A 12,921-nucleotide genomic window follows, 5' to 3' on the forward strand; every position below is an offset into this window, starting at 1 on the left:
CCATCATTATTTTCCAAACCTGTTTGATAGGCTTTAATATGAGAACATTTAGCAGGGCATTAAGGAAAATGCCAGAACTCCTGATAGAAAAATTCCATTAAAATACAATTTTTAAAAAGAATTAGTTTAAAATTTTAATAGTTGGCAATTTCAAACAGAATTAATTGTTGGTTGGGGGTTATTCAGTATGTTAATGTGATTGAGAAATAATTTGTGCAAGTCACCAGTAAAGTTGTGTGATGTATTTCATGTGCGCTCATCTCAAATCATTGTTTCAAACTGCATTTCATCCAGTGCCTCACAAGCCAGTAAAGAAGAGGGGGGCGGGGGGGGGGGGGGGTGGAATTGTTGGACAACAGCTTACAGTGAACACAGGCAAGATTATCTTAAAATAAAACTTTAGCAGCATGTGATTTAACCAAAGAGCTTAATTTCCTCTCAGCAACTACATAATCTCACCCTTTCAGAGAAATTCCCTCTGATTTCTTTCCCTCAGCTCCACTGCTACCCTCAATAACTTGCTTCTCTCCATCTCACTTCTGTTGAAGGGTCTCAGACCCGAAACGTGGACTGATTCACTTTCCACAGATGCTGCCTCATCTCTGAGATATTCCAGCATTTTCTCTTTTTATTTCAGATTTCTAGTGTCGGTCGATTTTTTTTTCTTTGATTTGCACAAGCAAATTGAGGTCAATCAAAGCAAAGATGCCACAATTTATTCAACTGGCCATGGAAGGTCTCATATGTTTAACACAAGTGGTTAAAGATATATTTCTATCTGAAAATCATCTACTGGATTATCATTAGATTACAGCTTTTTAAACTTTGTTCTTACTTTTTGGCCAGCCTTGAAACATAATCTTTCCGCAGATGCCACCTGACCTGCTGAGTATTTTATGGTATTTACTCACAGATTTGCTGATTTGATAATAGTGAAACATTGGATTATGATTCATGCTAGTTTCAGAAGTACTTGAAATAGTTGATGGAGCTGTCGGGAAGCCACTGGGATAGTAGTTTCCACCTCTCATAGGACACAGTAATGAAACCAACAGTGAAATGGAAGCTGTACAACTGCATAGATCAGAAAAGCCAAGAGCTACCAAGGGGGATTCATAAAGAGTAGACTGTGATATGGCTCATCGTCACTGTAACTGAGTTGGTCGTTCACCAAATGATGGTGGTGTCACAGTAATGCCAGATGTCTAGTGCTTTCAGGAATTTGCACCGTTTATAATTGCCTCTGATGCAGCGATGTTGAGCAAGTTGCAAAGAAGGCTCTATACTTTTAATAATGAAATAATTGAAAAACAAATTTAACTGATGTAAATTAAAAGTATTTTTTAAACAAAAGCCATTCCTTGCATTTACCCTACTGGAGTCATACAGCATGGATCAGGCCCTTTGGCCCAATTCATCCATGTTGACAAAGCAGGCTTTCTGGCCTGGCCCTATTTGCCTCCATTTGGTCCATATCCTCTTCAGCCCTATCTATCCATACATCGATCAAAACGTTTTTGGATTGTCAAAATTTTACCCATTTCTACGGCTGTGGTTCCAGATGTGGAACCACCTTCTGAGTGAAAAAAATGCTCCTCACATCCCTCATAAATCTCTTCTCTCTTAACTTCAACCTATGCTCTCTAGTTTTGGAATCACCTACCCTGGGAAAAATACTGTGAACTTTCACTTTGCCTTTCATTTTATAAAACTCTTTAGGTCACCCGTCATGAAGGTCTGCGATTTCATTCATATAAACGGGATAGCTCTCAATGCACTAACTATGCTTGTTGCTAAGATTGAGAGCCAGATGTGACATGCATCCATCCCCCTTGGCTCAGGGGTACACTGTGACTCCATGATAAGTCCAGAGGCAGAATGAGTGGCCAGGTGTCAAATGTTTTGCTAATGTCTGACTTCCAGACATTCTGCACTCTGTGGACAGATGTGGGAGCCCAGAATGCACATATGTGAGTATTGGAATCAGGTAGAATTTCTCGTTAGTTTGCCATCAGCAAGACCTGACCCAATAACAGTTTTTCTAGCATTATTAATGTGGCAAAACTTTCTGAAGAGCTTCAGAGGATCGATTATGATTCCTTTATCTTGTGCCAGTAATAAACTCTCTCTCGACTTCCTGCAGTCTTTGACATGGTTGCCCTCCTCCTCCAGCTCCTCTCCATTGTTGCTGGTTGTATCTTTGACCGTGTCGTTGAAATTAATAAATAACCTGATGTGCAAGACGGATAGGAAAATGTTGATTGAGCAGTAAACCATAAAACTTAGTGGTTGTAGATTTTTTTAAAAATATGCTTTTCTTATTATGGTTTATTAAACAACTTTTTGTTTATCACATACTAAATTAAGTATATGAGCCTAGATAAATCTTTTCCAATCTTTTTTTATTGGTTTTAATATATGCAAATACATAGGTACATTTGGTAGTATTAATAATAAAATAAATTAATATCAATTTACAAGTATCAAATAACAATGAAAAAGGTACGTATGAACCCATGTTATTAAATAGAAAAAAAATAAAAGAAAAACATATTCCTCAACTAAGAATCAAGCTCCTCCCTATGAGGGTTGCTGGCCAAGTTAAGGAGTCCACTACTAATAATAATAACTATGGGGTCATTTTTAAAAAAGCTGATAATTAATGTACAAATTTTGAAAAGGACCCCATGTAGCCAACTGCTACAAAGAAACACACACACTCACAGTGTGGGAGGTTAAGCTCTGAGATTTATTGAGGCTGGAAAGGCTCCTTTCATTCAGTTGGAGTTCCAGCCGTTTGTTTGATTGGCGGACATCAGCCGAATGAATAACAATAGCAGGTGGGAACATTCTTGCATGTGAATAGCCTTCATCCCCAGCCTGTTATTGATCTGTTAGCTGGGCAGCTTGGCCAAGCGCCGGTTCGCTACGTTAATGGACGTGTTACAGTGTGTTATGCTGCTGTTTACTACCGTGCGGGGTGTCAGCTCAATCTCAGCGGTCACCACACCCACAGAGAAAGAAAGTTAAGAGCCTACATAAATTTTGAACGAATGATCGCTGTGTATTGGAAATATCCAGGTGAAATTTATTATACATCACTGATTTACCAGCAAGTTTCAACCTCTCCATTAGAAAACCTCAGGTTGCTGTCCATATCATGTAATTTTCCAGCAATTATTGAGACTGCCTTTAAAATTATTTTGAAAAGCTTGAATAAGAAATGTTCAGCTGCCAGGATATTGAAGGTGCAGTCAAAATATGAATTTGAATCCATAATGAATTCTAATAGTTTATGTCCACCAAACCTATTATTAAACAAATCATTGGGAAGCTGAAGAAAGAAGCAAACTGCTGGGAAGGAACATAGTAGTTTTGTGTTGAGACCCTGTTTTGGGACTAAGGTGGAGATGGCCTGTTCAGAGAAGTGAGGGGTGAAGGAAGGTGGGAACTGCTAAGTGATAGGTGGATCCAGGTGAGAACAATGGAACATGGTGGAGGAGTGAAAGATGGCAATCGCAACGGCCTACAGCTCCAGACATTCAGGTTCAATTCTGACCTCGGGGAATGTCTCTATGGAGTTTGGACATTCTCCCTGTGATTGTGTACGATTCCTGTGGGTGCTGTGATTTCCATCCACATCCAAAAGGTGTGTGGGCTGGTAGGTCAATTGGCTGCTGTAAATTGCCCATGGTGTATAGGTGAGTGGTACAATCTAGGAGGAAGTTGAGGGACATGGGAAAATAAAATGGGATTTGTGCCTAAAGGTCAGGACGGACATGATGAGCCAAAGGGCCTATGGTGTATAACTTGCATAATCTTTCAGGTACCCGAAGATACCATTACGCTGAGGTATAAGGAACAAGCATTTCTTTTCATCACATCCTTGCATAGAATCAACTCACTGCTGTGCATCAATCCAATTGTTCATTACTATTTGTTGCATCACAAGCAGTAATTACATAAATTTCTTCTTCTCTGTTATTTTAATGTACACATGCCCTTGGGTTGTTTCTATCTTAGATTTTGTTAACTGTTGTCCACTGCTGAGCCATAGCGTGTTTCCATATGGTAAACTTCCCAACCCACTGAGGTCAGAGTGATCTGAGGTCACGTTTTCGTCCTCCCTGGAGACATTGGGTGGGGTAATGAGTAATCTAACACTGAGTTCAGTGAGGTCATCTGGTCGTCTCTTGATATAAGTAGCTTGGTGCTCAGTCACAGTTCCTATTAGACCTCCACACATGACAGATTCAGAAGTGTGTGTTTTCCATCTTACTGCCCGTTCTTCACTTCAGTCAAGACTCAAGAGGCTTCTGATTATAAGGTAAGAAGCATGATATATTTCTCCTCAAAAATTGTATATAAATTCTTTTTGCAAAGATTTTCATCGAAGATTTACCCTAGATGGGATTGTGTGACTGGAGTAGGTTGATGAAGGGCTCAAGCCCAAAGTGTTGGTTATGAATCTTTACCTTTGTTATATAAAGTACACCATTTGACCTGCTGGGTTTCTCCACCATTGTGTTTTTGCATTTACTGTAGGATATGTTTCAAGTTAACTTGGCTATTGCAAGCAAATGAATAACCTTTAACGTTCAAGGGATCGAATCGTCCCAACAGTATAGAAATATATTAAACATAAAATAACAGACCATGTATTTATGAATAGTAATTATTCAGACGACCACCCATTGTAAATTGCAATAAAATTAGTGTTTTCTTTTGTTATTTGTGCTTAACATGATTGGATATTAATTACCTCTGGAAATTACTTGGTTTTTTTATATAAACCCTTTTTAGATCTTTGGAAATCGACTCATTTTTGAGACAAACAATAATAATAAAAAAAACTGATAACTGTACCTGTTGTTAGATAACAATGTGTTTCTTACAGAGATCCCTTTGAATTGAAAATGTTGCTCAGTCATTGCCATGTTAGGCCTGAAGCTAGGTGGGCCTTAGACCAAAAATGGTTGAGAACCAGTGCTCTCGTCTGCTCCTCTTGACTTTTAAAACTTTGGTCTGAGCACTCTGCTGTCGTTAATCTTCTTCCCAATCATCCAGAAATTACATACTGCTGAGTTAATTCAAAGTCTTATCAATTGGCAAGGTGTGATGATTAAATACTGGCTTTAATGCTTTCCTCACTTCCCCTGCTTACAACAGGTCTTCTTTTGTTTGGTTTAGGCTGATTTACCCTTCAATGGTGCTTAATATAAATCTTAACCCAATGCACTATCCTTCCCAAACAATATTTTATTGAGAAAATTGGTACTCATTCATAATCCCAGTAGAAGTCAGGGCTTATTCATTCAGTAGTAAGTGTTATTTTATAAGACAGGTTGGGTGACTGCTTCACTGAATACCTGCGCTTTGTTTGTGGGTCTAATGTTATGAGTCTAGAGGACCCCAAAACCCAGCAGCAATAGAAATTCACCAAGACAAATGGTTACTTAAACAAAAGTTGCTTTTAATTATATTTAAACATAAAAACAGGATCAAACTTTAACTTATTACTATTAACTTAACAGCCTAACAATCCCCTTCTAATTCTAAGTGCACATGTATATAATGTGTATATGTTCAGGAAAGTTCTTTGATTCACAGTCCAATCTCACTTCTCATTCCTCCCAGTTCGCCAGTATCAGGCAATTCTTATACTAAGCACAGAATTTAACATTTGTGAATTTCACCAGGCTTTGGTGCTTAAAGGTAAATGGTTACCTCTCAGAAAGGTTCTCGTTAGTTTCAGAGAGAGATTTGATGCTCGTTGGACACAAACAAACTGATTTCCTCCAATCAGCCACTTCATTGACCTGCTGAAGAAACTTGCCCCATCATAGGTTTTCAAAATGATAACCTCTTCTTCCAGGTCATCACAGAGTTCCTCTTGTTTCCCTTATTTCAGGAGAAACACTCTAGCCAGCCATTTCCTCTTGTAAGGACTACAAGGATTTTAACAGGTTGAACTCACAACCTGCCTTCAAAATGGGGTTTCAACAAGCCTGTTGCAGCCTCCAAAAGCTACTGCAGAACTGACTTCTTTCTCTCTCTCCAAAGGATCACATGTTTTTTTTCTCTCTCAGTTTGCAAAACTACATGGCCCCTCTTAGAACAACAAACTGCCATCAGACAGATTGCTGGTGCCGGAATCAGTTCTGAGCCTGGGCATCTGTTACTTTAAAGACAGTAGTCCATTTACTCCGCAGCATCAGTCCAATTACCACCTACTTGTGAAGTCTCCATAGGCATTCTTCAAAGTTTCTGTAAAGTCACTGTGAACATGAAGTCTCTGCTTATGCATTGCTCTTGCATTTCAAATGAAATGTCTTTTGTGAAATGTTAATATCTGTTTGTGAAGTGACCTACACTAAACCCCCACAATCTATCTCTTTTAAAGACATATTTATATATAATATAATATAACCCGCAACACTAAAAACAACAAAAAATTACGATAGTATTAATTGAATTAAAAAGAGTCAACAAACACAAAGAACTAGATAATAGCTATTCATGGTTATCCTCTTCTGTTCGTACTTTCTCTCCCCATCACTTCTTTCTGAATGGTTTCTCCCTCTGCCTGTCTCCACCTCTCCCACATTCTGTTCTATACCCTATCACCTATTGGCCCTTCATATCTTCTTTCTCCCTTGCATAATATATACACAATAATACCTTCTTTTCATTTTAGTCTCATTAAAGGATCCCACTGTGAAACCTTGACTGACCATTTCTGCCCATGGATGCTGCCTCACACTGAGTTCTTCCATTGTTTGCTCAAGAATCCAATATCTGCAGTTTTTGGGTTCCTCTGCATGTTTTAAATAATGTTTTATAACACTTATGTTACTGTTAATGTATGCATACGATGTCAATCTTGTAGGTTTAAATTAGTGTTAGAATTTAACAAAAATAAAATACTCAGTTTAAAAAGTTGCTACCTTTTCTTTCTATCTCTTTTAAATGAGCTCTCTACTTCAATCCCTCTCTAATTTGTTTTCTGCACATAATTTTGTGTTTGCACTTTAGTTGGAAGCCCTGTGCATCAGGCGTGATTCTTCCCTGGATTCAAACGGTTGTGTTCTCTGTCCATGTCACAGATTTTAGGAGAGAGCTTGCTTCCTAATCAGTAAGATGTGATGCTGAGTCCCACTAAAATCTGAAACTCGGCATACAAACTTGCAGTTTAAGGGACTTGCCATTTACTGGTAATTAAGGATGAAGAAAAAAAGCAAGTAGTTTGCCAACCAAGAATTTCCATTTAACAAAAGTCAGGCAGATTTTAAGTGAATGTGATATGAAATTCAGTCTCACAGTTACAAGGTTCTTATCAGTGGAGTCAAGCTTGATGAGATTAAGTTAATCCTGAAACAGATTGAAACCAAACTGCCAAAGATTTTGCCATCTGTTTAATTGATAGGGGAAATACTAATACATTCAGGCATGTTGTTCACCTTAAGGTGAAACAGATTGGCTGTTCCTGGCAATGGCTACATAGGCAATGTTGGACGTGGGGACAAAAGATAAATGTGGGAAGTCGTGCCGAAGTAACAACCTGCATTCGTGCGCGTTCTCTTCAATAGGGATGAAATGTGGAAAGTCATTGTTGAAATTGTGCAGAGGGTTAGAATAGGAGAGGAGTATCGGGAGTTGGTTGGTAAGGAATGGCAAAGATAGGGTATGGAAAACTTAAAGGACAGACTGAATAGGTGAAGAGTTCATTGTCATAAGTTTACCTGTTATATTATACCTACAGAGTGAGAATGAGTGCGAGCACTTTAACAGGTTAGTTCTAGCATTCATATTTCTGAATAATTAGAAGAATGAGCACAGTTACAGAGTATAGTTACAATGAAAGAAGAAATCAGTTAATAGTAAACAAGGCCAGTTACATCTTCATTCAGAATTGTAATGGCCATGGGGAAGAAACTGTCTTTAAGCCTGTTGGCGCGTACTTTCACTCCCTTGAGTCTTCTCTTCGATGGGAGGAGGGAGAAGAGGGTGTGTCTGGGGTGTTGTGGGCCCTTTAGTGTATTGGCTGTCTTTCCTCAGCAGCGGGAGATATAGATGGAGCCATGGAGGGAAGAGAAGTTTGTGTGATGTTCTGAGCTGCATTCACTACTTTTTTGTACCTTCCAATCTGGAACTGAGCAGCTCCCGTCCACACTGTGATGCATCCCACATCTGCTTTCAAAGGTGCACCTGTAGAAATCATAGAGGGACAAGTAGGGTTACCAGTTTTGCCAAATAGAAATACAGTACACCCTGTTCAAATCTAAATTCAAATATTTTAATTTGCATGTTGTTAGGTCTGCTTTGTTCATGAATGAGTGAGACAAACACCAGACTGAGTCGAAATCAGGGTTCTTTGTTCTTTATTACCGGATTGTAACACTTGCGACTAACAATGTTAGTCGGAGAATGCATTCTGCCGTTATCAGCAAAATGGTGATTTTTTATACCCTTGGATACATGCTTAGAACATCATCATATCATTACTTGTCCAATGACTAAAACTGTTGCTATCCTTTCCCTGCTAGCTTCCTGCCTCTCAATCCATCAATGTCTCTCTTATCTTGTAAGTACAAGGATGCATTCACATCTTGTTACAGCCCTGTACAGGGTAACTCCTTACACATTCCCATCTCATGATGTTTTACCTTACAATGTACACGCGTGCATTGAGAGAATATTACGACAGGGGAAAAACCTCTTTGCTCAAAAATATTGGTAAATTTATTCAGGTTAACTTTATGCATGTGAGACCCTGTTGCCAAAATATTCCTTTCTTATTCAATTAAAATAGAGGTATTTAAATTACATCCCTTTAATTATATTTTACTGTTGACTTGGCTTTCATTAACAGGTCCTTGTTTTGCAGAACTTGCTTATAAAATTTCCTTGCACTGACAGTCTATGTTCCATTTACATGGTAACATAGCTTCTGCTGTGGTCACATCCAACTTATTTTGTTCTTTTGTCCATTGAGCTTTCATTAACAAGAAGCCATGTTCCACATTAGCATTATGAGCCGGTATGCTGAACATGTACTGGCATAAAATTAACAGCTGAGAATTGCTCTTCAAAGTTAATTTGTTGAAATGTATATTTCATGGCATAACTTGCTTTTACATTCTTCACGATTACATTGCTTCTCTTGAGCAACGAGTTTTTTAAACATTGTCCATGAACAAAAAAAGAACATTGTTTTCAATTCTTATTCCCTTTTTTTAACACTACACATGATGATTCCACTTGTTCCCATGCTGGAAGAGTAATTATATTGTCATAAGTATGTAAACGTATCAAATTCTTCAAGAGATGAAATCCATTTCACAGCAAAGTCTTGGCAAGGGCTTTAATAATTATTCACTTCAAGTTTGGATTTCTTTTTCTGTTCAAAAGTGATGTTGTCTCTTTTAAGACAAGCCTTGACACTTAAAGAGATAAACTTTTCATCATTTCTTTCTTTTACGCGGTCAACAAGTTCCCTTTTAAGCAATGAAGTACTTCAATAACGCTGTTTGCTCTTTTTTCAATTTGCATAATTCTATTGCTAAAGAGATAGTGAAAACTGTCAACAAGAAATCAATCGGCTTCATTCAATAGGTTATTGAAAAATTCAACAAGAATTTTCTGGACCTTTTCTTTGGAATTAAAGTATGATTTCAGTCCTTCAAATAAACTCAGGATTCTCTGAACTAAAATATTTAAAATGACCCGGTGGGTTTTAGAATGCGAGAGAACTGAAAAATACTGAATGCCAACAAAATCACAAAAATCCTTTAATCGCTCAGTTTGAACAGTATAAATGGTGAAGTAAGAAATCAATTTCATGACCAATTGCTTCAATGTCAATAGAAAGGACATCAGATGCAGATTGAGCAGCGCGATATAGGATATGAGTAGGACAGCGAACACCTTCCATAGAATCGTTCATGCTTTGCTTCAACTTTGAATAGAGATTGTTTTTTTAAATATTTAATTTCAGACTTACAAAATCCAATAAACAAAGCCATTCATGTATTCATGCATATCCAAACTCCATATTTGTCCCAATCACCTCCCACCCCTCCTCCCTCACCCATCACAGCAAATACATTCCAAACACTTGATCCCACTCATCCTCTATCAAGAGCGGTTAGGAAAAAAAAAATCACAATGGCAATGCCAGTCAAAGAAAAGAAATTCAAAAGAAAAAGAAAACTCAGGACATGAAAAGAAAAGGGCAGGTGCATTTCCCGCGCCGTCCTATTTCCAAAATCACACCTTATCCCTGTTTAAAAGGGGGGAAATCAATCTATCTGAGTACCAATGTACTGCAAGTAAGGTGGCCATACTCTACTGAATGTGTCATGTTTCCTCCATAGGTTATATGTGATTTTCTCCAGTTGAACACAACTCTGCATTTCCATCTTTCATCATGTGGTATTTAGCTGGGAGTCGGACTTCCAAGAAACTGATATACACTTCCTGGCTTCTGCCAAAGCAACCTTCACAAACAAAATTTGGAATTAAGTCCGTATAAACTGCACTTCTCCAATATCCCCCAAGAGGAACATCTCTGGGCCCTGTGGAAAATCCACTCATAATCTTTTTTATGAATTCCCAAAAAGGTCTCACCTTTGAGCACAGCCAGGTAGAGTGGACAAAAGTTCCCACCTCCGCACCACATCTAAAACACATTTCTGAAATCTCAGACCTTAATCTGTGTAGTTTCTGAGGTGAAAGGTACAAATGGTGCAGGAAGTTGTACTGTAAAATCCTGTATCTGGAGTTGACAACCCCCGTCACATTGTCCAGACATAGGTCCTGCCACCATTCCTCATTAATTGTTGTACCCAATCCGACTCCCATCTCTCCCTCAACCTTTGTAGGCCCGGTTTCGGACCATCAGTTTGGAATATGTAATACATCTTAGAAATAAATTTACACACATTCCTCTTTCAAATTAGAATCTTCATGTCATGACATTCAGGCAGGGTCATTGCTGGTCCAAAATTTTCTCTCAATATAGAACTTATTTGCAGATAACAGAAGATTGTTGGACAAATTATACTTGTTTCTCAATTGCTCAAATGACGTAAGATGCCCCCCTTCGTAACAATCCTCAATAAACCTGATCCCCTTCTGGCACCAGGTGTCCAGGATCTTATTACCCAGAATCAAGGGTATTAAATTATTCTGAGTCAGCGGCATCTTGGGGGATATCTCCATCTTCTATTCAATACCTTGTTTTATCATTGGGCAGAGTCATCCATCTGGCCAGGTCTTCCTCAGCCCTCCGGAGCAAAGGGATATAATAAAGCTTATGCAAAGTCCTTATCTACTTTAACCCTCAAGTACTTTATGCCTTCTCTTGACCACTCGAACTCAGTGTTACTGATACTGATCATAATCCCCTTTTGTCAGAGGCATAACCTTGCTCTTATCCAAATTTACTCTGTACCCCAAAACCTTCCCATAATCCTCCAGTATGGTCCTCATCCTGGCCAATGACCCTCTGGGATTCGTTAAAAATACCAAGACATCATCAGAAAAAAGGCTGATTTTGTGTTCCACCTAGCCCACCTTGAACCCCTTTATGTCTGGATCCCACTGAATGGCCTCCGCCAGCAGCTCCATAGCTAGTATGAATAGCGCCGGGGACAAAGGGCAACCCTATCTACTTGACCTGTTCAAGGAAAACAATGGAGATATCTGCCTATTTCTAATAATTTTGGCTCGAGGTTTATGGTGAAGAGCCTTAACCCAATTGATAAATGTCTGTCCCAGTCCAAATTTCTCCAGCACCTTGAACAGAAAATCCTACTCCCATCTGTCAAAGGCCATCTCCGCATCCAAAGCTACAGCCACTCCAGGGTCTGCCCTTGACTGTGCAAGATGTACAACACTTAATCCAGCTATGTTATTTGCCAAATGCCTCTTTTCTACGAAACCCGCCTGATCTGGGCTTGTTAACTCCAGCAGGTGTTTCACCAGCCTGTTCATCATGTGGTATTTAGATGGGAGTTGGACTTCCAAGAAACTGATATACACTTCCTGGCTTCCACCACTGGAACATAATTCCCTATCAATATAGCCACTTCCTTGGCTCCAGAACTGAAGGAAGATGACCCCACTTGACCCATCCACCCCTTCTTCAACTTTGTGTGTTCTTGGTTTGTGAGGTGGGTTTCTTGTAAAAATACTATGTCCACCTGTGTCTTTTTAAGATGTGCCAAGGCTCCCTTTATCATTCCATTGAACCCATTAATGTTCATACTTACCACCTTAATTATCTCATCTATCACCTCAGGGTCTTCCTAATATCTTTATCCCCCTTTTCTAATCTTCCTTTGGCCCATATCTTTCGACCCTTTCCCCCAAAGACCTTGGGTCCACATCCACCCAGAACTTGGGTAAATTAAAAAAAAAATTAAAAAGCTATCTTCAGCAAAATAAAAGTAATATATCCGCCCCCCCCCCCCCCCCCCATAATTCAACCTTTCCTCTCTTCCCACCCACTTTAAACTCCCACTTCCCCTCCTAGTGCCACTAACACTTTGTTTGGCTTCAATTCCCTTATCAAACCGAGGCATACCCACGACACCCATCTTACTCCATCCCCTCCCACGTCATCCCCAAGCTCCCCAATTATGTACATCTTCAAACAACAAAATGCTACTTTAGACAGAACTGATTTACATTCATACTCACCAGCCAACAGCTCTCTCCCCCGGCTTATTGCCCATCCTCCCTGGTGGCCTTCAGGGATTTGGCAAATCTCATCATCTCCTTTGCCTCAGTATAAAATTTTTTGTCCTTCCCACCCCCTCCCTCCGGGCAATAGCACTTCCAGTGTCACTGGGTGCAATAGCCAATATTCCACCCCTTTGCTTCACAAGACCTTTTTTACGTCATTCAATGAACTGT

The 12,921-nt window shown here is 39.2% G+C and overlaps 1 long non-coding RNA gene across 1 annotated transcript in view; it reads left to right on the plus strand.

The window, feature by feature from the left end:
• Positions 1-12,921, plus strand: part of LOC138760055 (uncharacterized) — an 84,312-nt gene that overhangs the window by 31,638 nt on the left and 39,753 nt on the right. The gene's annotated exons all lie outside the window — the stretch shown is intronic.

Source organism: Narcine bancroftii, chromosome 4 (genome assembly GCF_036971445.1).
Source record: "Narcine bancroftii isolate sNarBan1 chromosome 4, sNarBan1.hap1, whole genome shotgun sequence".
Taxonomy (NCBI): Eukaryota; Metazoa; Chordata; class Chondrichthyes; order Torpediniformes; family Narcinidae; genus Narcine; species Narcine bancroftii.